The sequence below is a fragment of the Neovison vison genome, chromosome 9 (genome assembly GCF_020171115.1).
Source record: "Neovison vison isolate M4711 chromosome 9, ASM_NN_V1, whole genome shotgun sequence".
Lineage (NCBI taxonomy): Eukaryota > Metazoa > Chordata > Mammalia > Carnivora > Mustelidae > Neogale > Neogale vison.
This window is the reverse complement of record NC_058099.1, coordinates 46,366,260-46,387,131: the sequence shown is the minus strand read 5'-3', so window position 1 is coordinate 46,387,131 and position 20,872 is coordinate 46,366,260.

The window sequence follows — 20,872 nt, the reverse complement described above, 5'->3', positions numbered from 1 at the left end:
AATGTTTACTCCCTTTTATGAAAATATAAAATTTCACAAAGGCTGAGATCTGTTATCTGTTTGCTTCACCAATGTGTCATCAGTACCTGATAAGTGGTAAACACATTCAATAAATACCTGTTGAATTTCAATGACTTGTATTTACGATAAATAATAAAAAGGAATAGTTTTGTCTTTACAAAAAGAATTTAACTGGTGAATGAATCATTGCAACTCCAATGATCTCGCTCTTCTTTTGCTATGAATCAGTTTTACAAAGGCTTCAAAGTTAGTTATAGATGTTACCTTGAATCTGGCCTATGTAGTTAGAGCTTTCTTGATCTTTTTTCTTTTAAACACAGAGTACTTTTATTGTTTCACAAGAGTGCTGAACAGTTGTCAAAGGGAAAAAAACACCCTCAAAATATTTCTCCTTAGAGTGATCTTGTATTTTAGTCTCTATATAGTTTCAATTAGTTTTACCCATATTTTCTGATTGATTTCTTTCTGCAGTTTAACAAGTCTTCTTAAGTATTACTGATTACACTCTTTTAAAAGAAATAATACTCAAATGAATCTATCATTTCCTGAATGGTCATGGATATACTGAATTGTTTAAATAGAAGATCTTGGTCATTTCTGAGAATCTATTTAAAAGAGAATGTATTGTGTATGTGACTGTATGTGTGTGTGTGTGTATGTGTACACACACTTAATTAAAATACTTTCACTTTTAAGTCAAGTTCACAAAAAAATCCACAGCTTTGCCATAATGAATTAAGTAATTTATGATTTAACTTAAGTCTTATTTTTTAATTTCAGAGATAGCTTCTGAATGATTTTTTTTTCTTGGCATTCACAGTGAAGAGTCAGAGTAACTACACAATAATTACAAAACCCTGCAACACAGAGTTGAAAAAACTCAAACTTATTGTAAAGAACTTTTTTATAGAAATAAATGTTTGAGAATGACAGACTTTTCCAGATGCATATATTGCTTGAGATTGGAAAGACAGTGATAAAGAAAGTTATTTGAGTCTTGTCAGAGTGATGAATTTGGACAATAAAGGAAAAAATATAAAAATTGACATGGGAAATATTTGGAAAGTTTCAGTAATATGGTTACAGATGCCTGTTGGTGAACTTCACAGCGCCACAGACTCTATATTCATGTCTACAGAAAAAGCCATTTTTCCATGCAAGGCAAATTTGTCATATTAAAAATAGTTCACCTAATCTCATATAAAATAAATTTCTTTCCAACAGATTTGGAACTTCCAAAGCCCCTTGCTAGTTAGTCCCTTTGTACTAAAACGTTCACATACTAAATGGCTTCTAATTTGAAGGGCACCACCTACCTAAAATGATGGATCCCTCATTTACTTGGTAAATTTATGAAGCTAACTTATGTTACTTTGCCAGTGCAATACTTAAGTTCTAGAATTATTTGTTTCATCATATTTTATCAGACATATAAAGTAATGTTCTCTAGTAAATTTCCAAAAGTGATTTGCTATACTCTTAATTTTAAATTGCTTTCATTCATACATACACACATTCCCAGAAACCAAGCATAGGCTAAAGTTTTGTTTTTAAACCAATGCAAAACAATTTTCACTACAGAAATTTACCAGTACGCTAATGAGGTTTGAGGGAAAAATTTACCTTACTTAATAAAGTATTTGAAAATATAAGGAAGAAGGGAAAGAATGTTTATCAACTTTGCATATATACATATAAAATACTTAACATATGTCTATAAATCTGATAGCTCCCTTTTCATATTGGTGTGCTTGCTCATTATCTAATCTTTCAGGTTTTATTGTCTATATTGCCATCCATTTACTTGACAGTAAAAATCAGATGCTATTAAAATTTGCTTGTGATTCACACTGTTATTTATACGATAGTCTTTCCTCTACCTCATGAGGGCTATGTACGTTCCTTTCATTTATATTGTGTAATTTGTTCAAAGAACATAAGTTTCAAGTCTATTTCTCCTTAATTGAAAATACATCTTTCCTAGGCAGATATTTTACAAAAATAGTGTGAGTGGTTTTTCACTAGGCCTATTACCTTTCACTGAAACGTTGTCAGAATCTGCCACTGAGATCATAAACCATGGACTGTATGATGTAGTTCTACATTATCATTTTAGGAATCCCACAGACTTGGTGGGTGAAGGGGAAGGAACTAGAAGAACAACCACTCCCAGGAGAGAAATCATCACTATATATGATTTCTGGCCTGTATTAGTTGAAACTGCTTAGTCAGTGACCAGTTTTGCATTTTTAATTTTCAATGTAGCCTGGAGTCTATTCTAGGCCCCACCATGTCTGAGAATGGCATTCTCCCCAGTGGTTACCCCTTTAACCAGAGACTGCCTGCTCCATTAAGAGAGGATTATGTGCCATTGGGAAAAATTTAAATGTGGCCCTCCAAAGTGGGAAAACCTCATTTGAAAGCAACCTGTGCAACCCAAGGACTTTGGTTTAATGGAGTTACTCTTGGCTTTTAATCCCAGGTACAGATCCCACTAAGTGTTTTTAACACCCACTGGAAAGGGAGGTTCAAGCAAAAAATCCCTCATCTTAATTGTCAGAACTCTAGTCCATGAGCCTCCAAAGTTATAGGATAATTGGTAAATTCTGCAAATGCTTTTACCTATAATCCATGAAGCTCATTTATCCCAGTGTTTTATTCACTGAGTGATTTATTAAAGTAGTAATTATTAATTGAATAATGCTGTGTTCTAGGTTATCTTCTTGACACAGGAGATCAGTAGTGAGCAAAAGAGACCAAATCCCTGCTTTTAAGTAGTTGCTTTCTAATAGAAATATTGACCTACTTTCTCAGGAAGGGGAGTTATGAGTCATCTCTAGATTATACCTTTTAATCTAGCCCCAACTGTCCCATAGCTAATTGTAAATCCTTAATAATATTTATGTTCATCATGTTTTTAAATTTTTATAGTGCTAATGTAAGGTTTCCTTTGTGTTTGAAACTTTGGTCCTTTAAACAGTTTTTGGAGGATTACTCTGGAAGAATGGGCTTCCATTTTCCCAGAAAGGAAAACAAGTATCATTTGAACTTAATAACTTGAATAGGGTATGTAGAGTCATAATTTTCTGTACCTAACTGGGTCAGAAAAAATAAGATTACCTTTCTCATCATAAACATATTCTAAGTCTGTTTCTTTCATTTTCCTATAGCTCTTTCCTTCTTCCCATTAAGTGGCAAATTCTTAGCACAGATCAGGATTGTTGCTATAAGAAAATAAGAAAAGGAAATATTGGAGCTTAATGGTTTGAACAGAAAAAAATGTAACATATATTTTTTACAAAACATACACAAATCCATATATAAGAATATGAATTCATTTTATTGACAAATATATCAACTGCATGCTTATGCTAATTTATTGGATCAAATATATGGCAACACTGCTATGAAAAAACCAGTGCCAATACAATGTATGAGGCATTCACTTCCAAAAATAGCACTGATCATTATTGGCCAAGTAAATGTAACCATCAAAAACAGAAACTATCCAGAAATATATAGAAATTAGTTCCATGGGGAGAAAAAGAAAACAAACACCCAGGCTGCCAATGTCTACTTTATGGGTCCAAAACAGTGACAGTGTTGAAATCTTCTGGAAATTAAAGCTGTATTATATTGAATTTTTTATACAAGTCTCAGAATATTCTTGGCTTCTGGATAGACTACAAACAAAATGCAGTGGAAAAATAACCCCATCTCTTTTCTTTCTTAGGTAGGGAAAAACCTAGTTCTTACTGCATGTTTCTTCCCTGGGTGCGTACTTCACTGCTCACCCTGGACTTCACTTCTGACACTTCTGGTCACCAAATGTATGGACATTTTCCCCACAACAAGCAATTCTCTGTAACACCAGTAGGGTGTCTGAGAATATAACTCAATTCCAACGTGATCTACCTGGAGATAGCATCAGATTCCACATGTTTAAGGGCTCAGTCCAAGACTTTCCTCCTATCCCCTCCTATGAGGTACCAGGCACTAGTCCAGATTGTCACTGGTGTTCCTGACCAACTGGCTGTAGATTGGAAGTTCCAAAAACCCCCACTTTGGGTTGGATTAATTTGCTAGAGCAGCTCACAGAACTCAGGGAAAGATTTGTTTACTTGTACAAGTTTATTAAAGGATTTGATAAAGAATATAGATGAATAAGCGAAAGAAGAGATGCATATGGTAAATCTGTGAAGATGCTAACACAGGAGCTTCTGACCCAGTGGAGCTGGGATGTGTCACCTACCAGGTATTGAGATATGTGCCAAACTGGAAGCTCTCTGAACCCTATGCTATTGGGATTTTATGGAGGCTTCCCCAAAGAGACATGGTAACTCTAACTCCGTTTTCAGGCTCTCCACCTTCTCTGGAGAAGTGGGGTGGGGCTACTGAAAAATTCCAAGCTTCTAATCAAGACTTGGTCTTCTGGTGACCAGCTCCACCCAGGATCCCTCTAGGAGCTCACTCAGGGTTGCCTCAATAGAACAAAAGATGCTCCCACCACTCTTATCACTTCGGAATTGACCAGGGTTTTAGGAGCCCAGTGCGAGGAACCAGGGACTGGGGTCAGGGACCAAGATACACATTTTCTGTTATTCATACAAAACCATTTCCAATATTAAAATTGACTCGTGTTAACAAAATGTAATAGTGTTGCCCCCTTTTTTCATTTCATTTCGTTTCGTGGTGAGAATTTGGCACAGGGAGAGGAGGCATGCTACTAGCCGCTTGTCGGAGACAGAGAGGTAAAATCTTCCCAGTGTGGGATAGATAGCATCAATAAGGAAGTACGAGCATAGCCAAACTTCACAATACAGTTAGCAGAACAGAAAGAAATAGTAAATGGAAAAACAATCAGTGTGGTGACTAAAACAATTTCCTGATAACTGAGGCTGATAACGCAGCATATGCATGATATAGACTTAAATTTGAGATGAGGGTGATTTGGGAAGAGCAGTTCCTGTCTAGTTTATTGTGGATAGGTCGTTTAAAGTGAAGATATTTTAAAGATGAGGAAATATAGGCTATATTATTTAGGTACGAGAATATTTGCATGGCGTTCTTTTAAAATGGTTTTTATGGTCATCAGTTCATTTGAAAGTAATGCGAGGTAAGGCAGGAAAAAGTACTATCATTCTCAGATTCATGAAAGCAATTGACTGGTTCAGCGAGAATTGGAGCAGAGATCCAAACCTAGGCCTTCTTTCCATCATAACTATATGGCTCCATACATGTGATACTATGTTTGGAGAACTTAATATGTAAGTGTTAATTGTACTCAGCATACACCCATAATCTCAAATTCTTATTCTACAAATGAAAGTGACAATGGACATCTGCAATATTAGGTATTTTGGGAATCTTTATGCAAACAGTAAGAGCTACCTGAAATTGAAAACTTATATAAATGGAGCAATTATAACAACACCAAAGTTGCATATAGTCTCATTTTTCTTTCCTCAACAAAACAACCAAAAGCAATGAATCCAATCTCTCTCTGGAATTTCTAAAGATACCTTTATCTCTGGTCCTGAAATTGCACTTATTGTAGTGATTTGGAAAACCCAGAGTGTTTAAGTATAGAAACTCATTTTCTAGGATAATTTATCTTCTAACAGTTTCATTGTTTTTTCCTTCTCAAACTCCAACTAATCAGATATTGCCCTTCCTGCAATGCCTGTTTGATTTTTACTTTTCTACCCTGTTTTGCAGCCTTTGCCTTTCAGGTTCCACTTTGGGATTATTTCTCAGCTGCTTATTTTGAGCCTTTCATTAAACTTTTATTTTCCTGCTTATACACTTTACTTTTCCAGGGTTATAGTTTACCTTCTGATTTTTCCACAATAACTTCTGTTCTTATTTCATGCACATAAATATCTCCCTGTCTCTATGAGTTATTAATTATAATTATTGGCAATATTCTTCTACTCTCTTTCCATTGTCCTTTCTTCTTGTTTTTCTTTTTTGTTATTGTAACATTTATGTGAAGCTTTTATTTCTTTTTATAAAGATTTATTTATTTGAGAGAGAGAGAGAGCATGCACAGAGGGAGGGGCAGAGGGAGAAGAAGAGAAAGAATCTCAAGTGGACTTCATACTGAACCTGACATGGGGCTCAATCTCATGACCCTAAGATCAGGACCCTGAGATCATGACCTGAGTTGAAATCAAGAGTCGGATGCTTAAACACCTGAGCCACCCAGGCATCCCTATATGAGGCTTTTTAAAAATGTATTTTGGTCTGTATTTTTTATTCATACTCGAAAATAAAGCACAAGAAAGTTTTTTAGACTGTCCATGTATATGAGCAAGGAAAATGTATTTTTCTCTACTCTCTCAAAACTTTGAGGGGCGCCTGGGTGGCTCAGTGGGTTAAAGCCTCTGCCTTTGGCTCAGGTCATGATCAAGCCCCGCATCCGGCTCTCTGCTCGGCGGGGAGCCTGCTTCCTCCTCTCTCTGCCTGCCTCTCTGCCTACTTGTGATCTCTGTCTGTCAAATAAATTAAAAAATCTTAAAAAACTAAACAAAACAAAAAAAACTTTGATACCAAATGTTTGCGTTTTTCACACCAAACAGTTCTTCATTTCTTTGCAGACTCCAACTGGGTGTCCTACAATTTAATTCATTTGGACACCAATTACTTGTAATTAGTACAAGCCCAAAGGTTAAGGGCTCAGTCCCACAAAACTGCCCCCCACTTCTGAGACCAATCGTAAGTGTATAAGTGAAGCACAAATTAGTCAATAATCCAAGGTAAATTTTGCAGAATTGAAAAAAAAAATCATGAAAAACTTGACTGAAAAAAGAAAGTCAACAATTGCAAAGTAATCTTTATATTAATTTATAAATTGAATTCAATCCAAATAAAAATACTAGCAAGTTTTACTTCTCAATCCAACTAGAGAACTTGTTACTAAAATTGACATATAAATGAACATTATATGATGTAAAACTGACATAGACTAACATTCAAGACAAGCTGTGAAAACACTAAAACAAAAACCTGTGATGGTGGACAAAACTCCCAGCCATTAAAACCTTGCTAGTAGAAATAGTATGTTACTTGTACATGAATAGACAAAACAGTGGAATTGAATAAAAAGCCCAGAAATAAGCCAAAGCACATACAGATATTTAATATCTGATGATGTTAGCATTTTGAATCACTTGAGCAAAGGTGGACTTTAAATTTTATTTTATTTTTTTTCAGTGTTCCAAAATTCATTGTTTATGCACCACACCCAGTTCTCCATGCAATACGAACCGTCTGTAATATCCACGACCAGTCTAACCCAACTCGCCGCTCCCCTCCCCTCTAAAACCCTGAGTTTGGTTCGCAGAGTCCACAATATCTCAAAGGTGAACTTTAAAGATAAATAGAACTATGGTAAATGACTAACCATCAAGGAAATTCAATCCTCACCTTACATTACACACAAGAATAAACTTTAAGTGAATCAAGGATCTAAAAGTAAAATAATAATAATAAAACTATGCAAATACTAGAAGAAAACACTAGTAAATTTGTCGGTAAGGTAGGTATAGGAGATGGTTTTCTACCTATGATTTCAAAATCAAGATGCAATGAATAAAAGATAGATGATTTTGACTATTTAAGATGTCTTTAAAACTTCCCATAGCAAAATACCCCAGAAAGCAAAAGGGAATTGATAGAAGAAATTTGGGGCACTAATTATGAAGAACACCTCATGTTGAGGTCCTACCCAACAGAAAAAAGAAGTGGGTAAAGATATGAACAATTCCCAAAAATACATATTAAAATGGCTCTTACATGGAAAGATATTTACTCTCAATCATATTTAGATTTCTCAAAATAAAACTTATAATAAGATATTTATGAGATATATTAGCATAAATAATAAATTTCTAATAAAAATTACTAAAAAGTAAGAATTTTCTGTTAGAGCAATTGCAAGGAGATAGAGACCCTCCTCTATTTACTTTTCGACCCTACATTTCCACTTCTTTTTTTTTTTTAAAGATGTATTTATTTGTTTGACTGAGAGAGATCACAAGTAGGCAGAGAGGCAGGCAGAGAGAGAGAGAGAGAGAGAGAAGCAGGCTCCCTGCTGAGCAGAGAGCCTAATGTGGGACTCGATCCCAGGACCCTGAGATCATGACCTGAGCCGAAGGCAGCGGCTTAACCCACTGAGCCACCCAGGCGCCCCTACATTTCCACTTCTTGAATTTACCTTGAAGATATACTTCCAACATATGGAAACTTATATATGCACAGGATTAGTCACCACAACATTGTTTATAATTGCATATCGAAAATAGAATAGATGACTAGACTATAACAGAGTGGCTGTGTAAACTATAGGACACATAACATAGTACAATGCAGCTGTATAAAAGATTTAAGGTATATGTGAACTGATATGGAAGGGTTTTCAAGATATATATTCTCAAGGGGAAAATACCTATAGTTTTACATTTTTCTTAAGAACCAAATAAAATATATGTATATATAGCATATAATATATATTTATATATGACATAATATATGTATGATTATATAATCATACATACACATGTATTACTGTATGTATAAAATACATAAAAACGAACTGTATAGATTTTCTCTGTGCATAAAGAAATGAACAGAAAGGATGAACAGAAACACAAAGAAAGAATAAACTAGAAATGAGTGATAGTGGTTATTGTAGGATGTAGGTCCAAATAGTTTGAAAACTATGGAGATTAAAATCGGAAAGAATGGATACAAGTGGCATTTAATATAAACATATAATATATAGTTATCAGAAATGCATTTAAAATTATCCACTCTAGCTGCTTATTAGCTGTTTTTTTTTAAATATTTTATTTATTTATTTGAGAGAGACAGTGAGAGAGAGCATGAGCGAGGAGAAGGTCAGAGAGCGAAGCAGACTCCCCATGGAGCTGGGAGCCTGATGTGGGACTCGATCCCCGGACTCCAGGATCACGCCCTGAGCCGAAGGCAGTCGTCCAACCAACTGCGCCACCCAGGCGTCCCTTATTAGCTGTTTTGAAGAAGGATCATTTCAAGAAAAGATTTAAAACTAAAGACTAAAAGGAATTTTTTGGATTATCTGTGGATTTGGTATTCTTGGTATTTAGGAACTGTGCGTCCTCTCAAGATACAAATGAATAAGCAAAAAGTCAGAAGTCACTTTCTACAAAGATGGCCTTAGATATTTATTTTAGATTTTTCAAGAGATTTAATTTATCATATGTTTTTATATACACTATAATTGGTTATATTTTGGCTCGATTTTTAAGATTTATTTCTAAAAACTATATGTTTTCTAAAAAACCACATATGTAAATGTTTGATTGAAAAAGATTATTATTAAGACAACTTTCTCATCAAATCTCCAGAGGCATAGTAACATGTAACTGTAGTTTCGAAGTATAGGCCAAAAAAAGAAAAATAAAAGTGAAGGCAATTGCTTTTAAGTGTCTATTCTATTCTAGGTAAAAGAGAAAAATTCTTGAGAGGAAAATAATGTTATTCAAGAAGATTTTCTAAATAAAGATTTTTAGGCCAATGGTAAAAATTATAGAAATCAATTTGAACCAGTTTTACTCCTCTTGGAATTTAAAAATCAAGCCGTTAAAATTAACAGTTGCAGCGTTAACAGTGAATGCCTGTTAAAAATGAAGCAGTTAATCACCAGGAACAGCATATTAAAACTGTTAATTTGTAGGTTTGAAACTTCCTTTTAATTAGAGCTGTAAGAAAAGTTTCTTGTTCAAGGTAAATCTGAGATCTCATGGCTCTCTGTCATGCTTGTGAAATTTCACACAAAAAAAAGTCCTTTTAAAGGGCATGGCTGGGGTGATAAAGGGAAATTCAAGTGCTTGATTCCAGGGGATTAGCCTGTTTGTTTTCTCTTGGCTTTTAAATATAAACCATAACTGAATGGTAATGTTTTTGATCTCTGGAAGGTGACCAAAGCCATTAGATTGGGTAGGCATTCTGCAGAGTTAGCGGATTGCGTCTCGATGACACAAATATTAAAAGAGAACACAAGAAGACATTTCTGGAAACAAGATATAAAAAGCTACCATCACAGAGGCAGCTTTCAGGAATAAAGGAGTTGTTGATAACCCTGTAGTTAAGGTCAATAGGTTTTGATCTCTGGGGCCAGCTTCTCTGACCAATACCTCTCTGACTGTAGTTTTGACTGGGGGAGGAGGGTTAATGCAGGTTCCCTGGCTGCAAATGTAGATTCTGATTCCTTGGATGTGAGGTAAGCCAGGAATTTGCATTTTGGTGAGCTTCCTAGGAGCTGTTTATGCAGGTACTTCATATTTGAGATATGCTTCCTTTGTCTCTCATTCTACAGAATGTGTTTAGCCTCTGATTTTGCTGAGTTCTCTGTATGAATGAGGAGAACCAGCTGAAATCAGAGGGCGCTGTAGAAACTGCATTTATAAGTAAATGACAGTCACAACTATTGTGAAATTTCTAAGTACCGAGAGATGAAAATAAGAAGAAGCAAAAGAGATGAAGCCATTTCCTTTTTTAAAAGATTTTATTTATTTATTTGAGAGAGAGAGGAAAGCAGGAAGGAGAGGCAGAAGGAGAAACAGACTCCCTACTGAACAGGGAGCCTGATGTGAGACTTGACTCCAGTACCGTGAGATCATGACCTGAGCCCAAGGCTGCTGCTTAACCAACTGAGCCATCCAGGCACCCAAAGCCATTTCTAATATAGGTACATTGATAGCAACTAATAAAATAAAACATGCAGTGAAAATGGCCAGCCAAAAAAATCTCAGCAACCAGGAAAAGCTATATCAAACGTCATGCTATTGAGCCTAATCATGGACTTCTAATTCTATTTACAAATAAAATGACAACAAGGATTTTATATATACATGTATGGAGCAATTTATCACTCATTCGGTACCTAACCAGATGAAAACCTATTTCTAGATTCTCAGGTACCGCACAATGTATGGGATAAAGAAGATGCCCTGTAAATGTTTCTTGAATGTGATCATTTCCCACTACTATATGATTTCCATTTCATTCCACATGTTACAGTCCAGGTAAAATGCCCAAGTACGGGCATCCACCATGGCCACAACAGCAGGACAGGCTGGTAAATAAAGAACCAGGTCCTGAGTCAGCCAGACTTAACTGCCAACATTTACCAGCTGTGTGCTATATTCACACAATGACTTCACTCCTCTAAATCTCAGGATCCTTAATTATAAAATCAGATAATAAAACTACCTTAGAGGGTGTTTCATAGATTAAATTAGCATTGTTTGTGTCACATAATGCATAATAAATATAAATGAGTCTTTGGAATAGCAATATATGCAGTAGGAAATTTCTATTTAATGAAGAAAAAAATGTTTTCATCATATATATGCTAGAATATTAATTCTGTTGGTGAGTGTTAGGTCAGAAAACTAGAAATCCTAACTATGTCACTATATTGTAATGTAAAAATAATTAAGGAAAAAACATGTATTCTTAATAATGATAGGAAAAGATCAGTCAGGAGTAAATGCTGCAAGGGGCACCTGGGTGATACAGTTGAGTGGTGGTAGTTGAGCATCCAACTCCATGTCGGTTCAGGTCATGATCTCAAGTTGTAAGATCCAGCACTGTGTTGGGCTCCATGCTCAACACAGAGTCTACTTGGGATTCTCCACCCTTTGCCCCTCCTGCTCCTTCCCTCTCTCTCTCTCTCTTTCTCTTGCTCTCTCAAAATAAATAAATAAATCTTAAAAAAAAAAAAAAAGAAGTAAATGCTACAAGTAACTCTTAGTAAAACTGCAAATGTATATTTACTGGCATACACAAACTCACATACACATGTGCGTGAATATATACACATACCACATAAGTCCAGTAACACTTCTTTATGTATAGAAATGGCTACAGTTATTAACAACTTTATTAGGATGCAATTGACATACACTAAGCTGTATGTGTTTACAGTTTGCAACTTGAAATGTTTTAGCACATGTATGCATGTGTGAAATATTGACAGTAATCTGAGAAACATATGTGCCATCTCCCAAATTTTCCTTATACCCCCTTGTAAGCTCTCCCTTCTGTATGCATTTTTTAAACATCTCTAGAATGTATGATGTCTCTTCTTACATTGCTGATTTTAAGAATTTGTGTCTTCTTTATTCCATCTAGGTTTGTATGACTTGAGATTTATCATAGATTTCTTTTTCCTATGGAATTATTTTCTAGTTCTTTGACTTTTTTGTGCTTTAAAGTATCTTAGTAGTTTCTCAAAATAGAAGTTTATATCAGCCATCTTGAAATCATTCTTTGCTAATTTAAGCTTTGCATGTTATAGATTTCTCTCTAATCACTTCTTAGTGACATTTCAGAAATTTTAGAATGTTTTGTTTTAAAGAGATCAAAGTTAGCCTTCATCTTAGAGCTAATTTAGCCGACTTCTGCAAGTGGCCTCCTCTAGTCTCTACTTACCTACCTGTGAAGTCAGTAAAGTTACTCCTCTCTGGCATCAGAGCAACATGATTGCCAACTCCATGCCTGCTCTGGGATTTACTTTCCATACAATAATCCTATGAAGTGTTCTTGCCTCTTAAGTTATTCTTATCCAACAGAGTTGGGCTTTACCCTCTGCATGTAGAGACTTGTGTCTAGATTCAAGGGGACCCCTATGCAGATTTCTGGACCTCTTTCTGTGCCTACCCTATACTTGGTGAATGAATAAAAACAGGTAATAACTTTAATGGCTTACTCTAGACATTTGGTTGCTTACTAGCATAACATTAAAACTTACAGAGGAAAATAATATTTTGAATTAATTTGCCTCATGGGAAAAGAGTATGGTGGTTATTTCTAGAAGATCAAAAATATCTTTTCTGCTTTTCCATAGCACACAGATGAACTTAATAAAAGAATAGTAGTATGAGAAAAGAATAATTGTCATTCTAAAATAGTTAACTTTGCCCCATTATGTTAAATATTTATAAACAGTGCTGATCAGCATAGTACCAAGTGGTGAAATATAGCACACATTATTATAAAAACCGCTCATGTAAATCAAACTTCGCATTCTTTCTTAAGAATTTATTTTCAACAAGTACTCAAACCTCACAAGTATACATTATAGCCTAAAATTATTTCATTTTCAAACTAGGAAGAATATGCCTCCTCTATCTAGGGTTGAGGATAAGAAAATAGATGTTTTTGTCAATACTTTTTAAAGAATTTTTTAAAACAAAAACAAAAAAGAATTTTTATATATGGAGGGATTTGCAGATGCATATCAACTATAAAGTAAAAATATGCCTTTTGAAACCTGTTCTTTTTTTTGAAGATTTTATTTATTTATTAGAGAGAGAGAACATAAGCAGGGGGTAGGAAAAAGGAAAGAGGGAGAAGCAGACTCTTTACTGAGCTGGGGGCCCAATGCAGGACTAAATCCGAGGACCCTGGGATTGTGACCTGAGCTGAAGGTAGATGCTTAACTGACTGAGCCATCCAGGTGCCCTGGAACTTAATGCTCTTACTATCGCTTAGTTGCCTAGAAGATACATTTTACAAACTTCACAAATTCTATTCTTCTAACAAATAATAGAGTAGCTATAATACACATTTGGCTGTTACCATTTATACATCTTAGAGAATATTAATGCAATAAAATACATCTAACTCAAACTATACTGTTAGGAATTTTACATTTAATTTAGTACACTACTGCCAGTTACGTTGATTTTGAGCATGATGAGAGTTGCAATCATAAATGCAAAAGTTCCCATTGGAAATTACATTGAAAAATTGCTGCGTAAACCTGTGTACTTACGGGATCTAGACTACTTGCTTTAGCCACTCTAGGCATCAAGTATAGCCATAGCTGAAGTCCCATTCAAAATGTCCTCAGGTAAGAACAAGTATGTCATAAACAACTAAGCAAATCATTGCTTTTCCCTTCTAAAGTGTCTGGTACTGCAGATATCGTCAAATTTGTAGAATTTTATTCTCATATACATTTGAACTTGCCCCTTACCTCCCAAAGTCTCTCCCTTTTTCTGTTCCTCAGTGGACTTCTCTACTTAAATGCTATGCAAAGTAAGAGCTCAGTTTGAGCCTAAACATATCCATTAAGTCACTGCCCAGAATATCACTCTGTGATACTTACCTGTGGTCTTAGTCTCTTAAGAGTGAAGGAATTTTCCAATCCTTATGTAGCAGAAAATTGAAATGTTACATAATGGAAAGTTTTCGTTGGCCTAAAATTGATGACTAGCTTAATATATTTTCCATCCCTTTTATATTCCAGCCCTCTATTCTACCAAGACTAAGCAAGCTATAACCCTATAAGACTATGTGATTTAAGTCCAGACATACCTAGATTCAAATCTCATGCACACAGTTAGTTATTTGCATAATATTGGTAAATAATATAAACTAAATCATAACAGCATTATTGGCCACGTTAGTTTCACAAGATTAGGAGAATTAAAAGCAAGTCATACATACAAAATTATGACAAAATAGGAGCGCAATACATGGATGTATTATTCAAGTAATTGTTAAGTAAACTAGATGGCTTTGGAGTTAGTTTGAATGCAAGCAGAATGAACATCAGAATAGACAGTTTTCCTGGAGAAGTTAAGATCTGTGATACTAAGAGACTTTAGCATTGGATGGTCAGTATCATGGATATCTCTCTGGGACAAAATGATTTTCACTCCATTTCTATCTGAGCTTTCATCTTTAGAGCTCCAGGGTTATTCTTTCTTTGAGAATGGGCTCTTTTTAGAGACTTGTCTCTATGGATTTGTGGAATTATATTTCTCCTTAGCGCTTTTGGTCTTCATCAACTTTATTTGTCTGGTTTATTTCTTTTTCTTTGATAGATTGACAAGATTCTCCCAGGTGCAGAACCCTCTTGTACTGAGAAAACTCATCCATCATGTTCTCATCTTTCTTAGATAAGATAATACTCATGCCAGGATTCCTTTTCACCACAAAACACTTCACGTGGATGAAACAACACAAAGCCACAATACTTTCAGTGTGCAATAGTACCACTAATTTTAGGCAGGATTGTTCCATCTTCGGTATATTCCTCCTCATCATTTCTCACATCCGCTCTATTCCTGGAGCCTGCTTTCCAAGAGGAAATTTCTGTTTGTGTGTTATTCCCTAAATGAACATCTCTGTCATAACTCAGATACTTTGTGCTTTATCGTAATTTTAAGAAACATAGAATTTGTTCTAGGAGTTAAATAACTGGTTTTATATTTTTATCATCAATTTCTAGAGAATGTTTCTTACACTGTAACTCATTCCCATAAAATGAAATAGCAATCATTTAAGTGACCCATGTGTCATTTTTTTTAGTTTTGAGTGTATTTAAGGGGGGGAAATACCTAATAGAACTTCATAGAAGGAAAGAATTTTTATTCACTATAACTTGACACATGATGAGACTGGTGAAAAATTTATAATAGTAGAAGAGGAAAAATGGTATTTTAAGATCTCACCTCCAGAATTTTTCTCAGGGAGAAAATTTATCTACTTTTGGATATATTATAGTGTACTTATGTTCTGTGAAGTTGAGGCAATCTGAGTATGTCCTAAAGGACTGAGATGAAAACAAAGAAGTTATCTATCTGTCTATCTGTATTCCTGCTATAAACAAATATGATGAATGTGATTTGGGGTGAGTGGTTGTGGTTTAGCAAGCGTGGGATAATATATGTTGAACCGAATGTGTGCTGGTAGACCAGGATTCTATAGTAGGATGAGCTGGTTAAACCTTCTGAGAAAAGGAATGCATGGCAAATGAATTTTTAACAATGTGAATTAATACTACCAGTAATGCTAATATGCTACTTGTATAGCAATGTGAGATCACTTCCATTGTGGCCAAATATTAACAAATAGTTACCTTACTCTAAGTCTTATGTTACTACTTCTAGATGGAAGGGAAAAATAATTGGGATCTAATAGAATGAAGAAATGTGGAAAAGTGGAACAGGCAGAGGTTAAAAGAATCCTAGAGACTGAGGGCAGGTGTTTGAGGCACTGGGGAACCATGGAGAAATAGAAACCCCACCGCCCCTTGTAAATAAATAAATCTGCACACATTAGAAGAAACACTTAATTTTTCACTTAAGGAATTTGTCAAATGTAATTAAAAACTTCCAAAGACAGATTGTCTTGCTTGCCATCTAATAGGCAGCTAAGATTGCCTTAGCCTTATATGGTGTCTGATAGTTTTAACATAAAATTTCTCATCACTATGTTTACTGTAGTCTATCCTTATCCACAATTTCACCTCCTGCAATTTTAGTCCCCCACAGTCAACTGCAGCCCAGAAGCAGAAGGTCCTCCTTCCGATGGAGTATTAGCAGGTCAGTAGTAGTCTAACGCTATGTCCTGGTGTCTACGTCATGCTCCTCACTAGATCTCATCACATAGGCATTTCAGCATCTCATGGCCCAAGAAGGGTGAATGCAGTACAGTAAGATATTTTGAGATAAAAAAGAGAACAAACCCACAGAGCTTTTATCACAGTTTATCATTATAAGTGTTCTATTTTATTAGGTATTATCATTAATCTCTTACTATGCCCAATTTATAAATTAAACTTTTTGATAGGTATAGGTATGCATGTGTAGGAGAAAACATGATATATATAGGGTTTATATATATAGGAGAAAACATGATATATATAGAAAACATAATATATACCTGCAGTTTCAGACATCCAGTGGAGGTCTTGGAACATATCCCCACCATAGATAAGGGGGAAATACTGTATTAAAGTCTCCCATTGATTTATTTTAGACATGTTAGTTTATTTTAGACACAGTTTAAAACTAACTGTGCAAATGTGTTATTAAAACATGCTGAGGGCATTTCATAATATGGACTTAAAAAAAAGAAGTTTACATTCTAGAAGTCAAATGAACATAAAATCACTACCTTTATAAATTTAGTTGTCTTTTGTTTTAAGAATAAATGTAGCTGACTTTGCTAACAATAACGACATCCAGATACCATATCCATAAAGACTGTCCTTCATTTTATAGACATAATTATTAAGAAGGACTGTCTTTGTTTCTCAGCCACCTCCCAAATTTCATACCTCTACATCTCAACTTTCCTTTAAGATTCAAATTTCTATCTTCAGCTTTAAATTCAAACACCTCTAAAGTTTGAAATCATGTCTCCCTTTGGCTCTCCCAAGTTTGCACCTCTTCTCTGTTTTCCAGCGATGCTAATAACATCACCATTTACTCATTTACTGAACTATAAACATGGTCTCACCCTCTCTATTCCTCTCACCAGCTCCTTGTCATAAAGTATCTTATTTTCCTCTGTCACAACCTCAGTTCCCATTTTCTAACTTTATCTGACCTCCACTTTCATTCCCTCTAATTCCTCCTCTTCATGATCATGCTAGAACACAAGTCTGATTATGTTACTCTCAAAGATATTTTTGAAAAGCTTGCCCTTTGCTGTAATGTTAAGGAAACTCTTTAAGATTACATCTTGGTTAATGTTCATCAGCCTTTTATTTTAATCTCCTCATGTAATACTTCTCTAAACATCCTTTATACTCTAGACATATCTGAAAAGTTCTCTCATTCTAAGCACAGAATATTTATTCCTGCTTCCATATTAGATCCTGACATTCTTTTCTCCCTCTACTCTCTGAATGACTACTCCTTCTTCAACACCCTGTTAAAATGTCACTATCTCTCTAAGACAATTAGAAATTTAACTGGGAAATAAAAAACTAGCTGCTACTGATTAATGCCCTAACTTGGAATTTATTAGTATGTGCGAATCTCTTAAATAACAAAGGTGCTTCTCTTAGATTTAGGTATGTTTGCCACCAACTCATGGCATATTGAAGAGTGAGGTGACTGGGCAATAGAATTTCATGGTAAATCACCTTACTGCAAGGAGGGACCTGACCACTTACGTCAGATAGTTGGTATTCTTTAATGCCTGCAAACAAAAGTTGTTGATATAGCCATCTGAAGGGAAAGTTAATGACTTTGCTCAGGAAATGCATTTTTAAGATAAAGGATTAAAAACAGCTTTGCAGGGTCAGCAGAGTACTGTAGGCTAAGGATATGCCTGAAGAAGATTGGGGTCATGAAGCCTAGTGCACTGGGGAATATTTGCATTTGGCAAAAGACTTACTTTCAGTAATCTTGGGGAAATAGCAGAAAACATTCTACATAAAGAAGACCCAGGCAATAAAAGGAAATCTCAATGTGTCTCACAAATGAAGAGGCTAAATAGGAATTAATTCTCTACCAGGAAAGTAAAAAAAGCCAGCTGGCTAAAACATTACTGCGGAGAGACCAGATACATAATTGGGACACCCATGAAAAGGGATACCTAAGTCAACTAAAGGAGGAAGAGCATGGGCTTAAATTAGAAACAAATGAAATAGTCTTGCCAAGAGATTTTTTTTTTTTAAGAGATTTTTTTTTCTAGATGGTTGGGATATGTAGAGAGAGAATAGGTTTTGGGGTTTTTGGTTTTTTTTTTCAATTTTTACAGGGAGCCAAACTTTGAACAGATGGAGTGGGTGGGGAAGATTGTAGCCCAGCAAAAGATGAGAACAAGAACTACACCTAACTTAATCCAACCCCATCGTTCTGCCAATGAGAAAGTTGAGGGTCAAAGAGGGGAAGATCTTGGTCAAATTTACACTCCAGTGTTGACATCAGTGAGAACTAGCAATGAAGCTACTTCATACCTAGATAATGTAATGTATTTCTGCAACAATTCCCTCCATGACCATATGAGTGGAACTCTTCTGATATGAATATTAGTGTTCTTTTTGTCTCTTAAGATATAGCTATCTTGATGAGATGTACAAAATTAGAGATCAGCAACAAAATGGTGTGTGGGATAAATTTGTCCTCGTACTGGGGCTTCACTAATTGATCTTGCTGTCTAAAGGCACACCTTATGATGTAGGAAGTGTTGGGGTTCAGAGCCGATGGCCAAGAAATAATTCTTGAGGTGTCTTTGGTGCAAAAAGGTGGTTTTCTTAAAACACAGGGACAGTACCCATGGACAAAAAGAGCTTCACTGGGGTTGTGACAGGAGACTGATTATATACGTTCAAGTTGGGATGGTGTTAGAGATAATTTAAGTCTTTAAAGAATTTTGGAAGCAAGTTTCCCAGAGTCATAAGGGCACAAGCTATTGGTAGGAAAAGGTCACTCATTACCATCTAATAAAACCCTGGTCATGAGACCCTTCAGATGTATATTGGTGGGTCATAGGCTTGGAGGATGATTGCTAACATGTATCTTGGTAGGTAGAGATAAAGGAAGTTTCCGGAGGAATTTTTATCTGTCAAAGAAGACTTCAGGATCCTGGGTAGTTGGGATCATGTAATCCAAGATTGACTTTTGCTGTTAGCAAAGTGTAAACATTGAGGCAACTGAGCTTCCTGAAGAAGGTCACTCTGCCTGTTTCAAGGACTACCTGTAAGTAGTAAGGAAATTTAATTTTTTCTTTGCCTTTGTTTTCTGCATCACTTAGAGGTGATGTTTTGGATAGTATTTATCCTATGAGTAGAAAGATGAGGACCTGGAAAGTCATTGTGTATGTTGAGGTGGGGGTTCTTTTTTATCTTTCTTCTATCTTATATCAATAAAGAAAAACCCTTATGCCTCTAAGTGTGTTAGACCTACAAGTCCGAGGATTCAAGTGTTAGTTTATTCCTCCTTTGCACATTTAAGCCTTTAGAAAAGTCTTTTTCCTTTTTTAATTTATCAATGTTTTCTCAGTCTTATTATGAATCAATAAAAAATAGTTTGGGTCCCTAATTAGATATAGGCTTAAAAGGGAAGCTGCTTTGCTACTATCTTATACAGTATCAGAGAATTAAAAAAGATAATTAAAATACAAATCTCTATAAACTGGAAGGGCTAACACATTGTTCCATCACTAATTAGATACATTAGGAATTTAAGTTTCTGTCCTGCATGTTAACAGATTTACCATTTTTATAAATGACTCAAAGGAATGTATGGAAGACATGTTTATTAATATAAAAAGTGACACCAATCATGAAGGAATGAAAATTACATTGGTTATAGAGTTAATGTCTGAGATGATCTTGTCAGGTTGAAACAAAGGGCCAAGTATTTAATAAGATGAAATGGAAAAGGATTGAATATAAAATACTGCATTTAGATTTTTTAAAAATTTAAACACGTTTCAAAGAAACATTTCTGAAAGCTTTCAAAGTTTTGAAGCATATTTTATTTTTTAAACTGATATTTAGGTGTTGGTTTTCATTTTCATTACCTTATGGTTAAAAATGTGTTTTGTGGGTAATCATTTCTTTGAAATTATAGTCAGTTTTGTGTGAGAAATATGTTGAGTGCAAGTATTTCTTTATCTGCTTGATTTAGCAGTGTCTGGTGAATTTATGACACTTGCAATTTTTCCTTTATTAATTTCCTGGCTATGTTGTTATGTACATAAATTTTATAATTTTTATGTTTTCTGGGTAAATTTTTGTTTGATTATTATGCTATCTATTTATCTACATTACTGCTTTTGCCTTAGTTTTTAGTTTGTCTATTATTGTATTGGTATAATAACATTCTTCTGAACCCTTTCTATTCGATGTATCTTTGTTCATTTCTTTGTTTAGAACATTGCAACATGACTATATTTGCGATATATCTTTTAGAAGTGAACAGTAGGTAAGTGTTTTTTTTCCTATCAAAAAAAATCTGTAATTTGGTAGGTGTATATACTTCATTTACATTTATTGTGATGATATAGGTTAACTTTTCCTACCATTTTATTCTGAATTTTACACTTACTC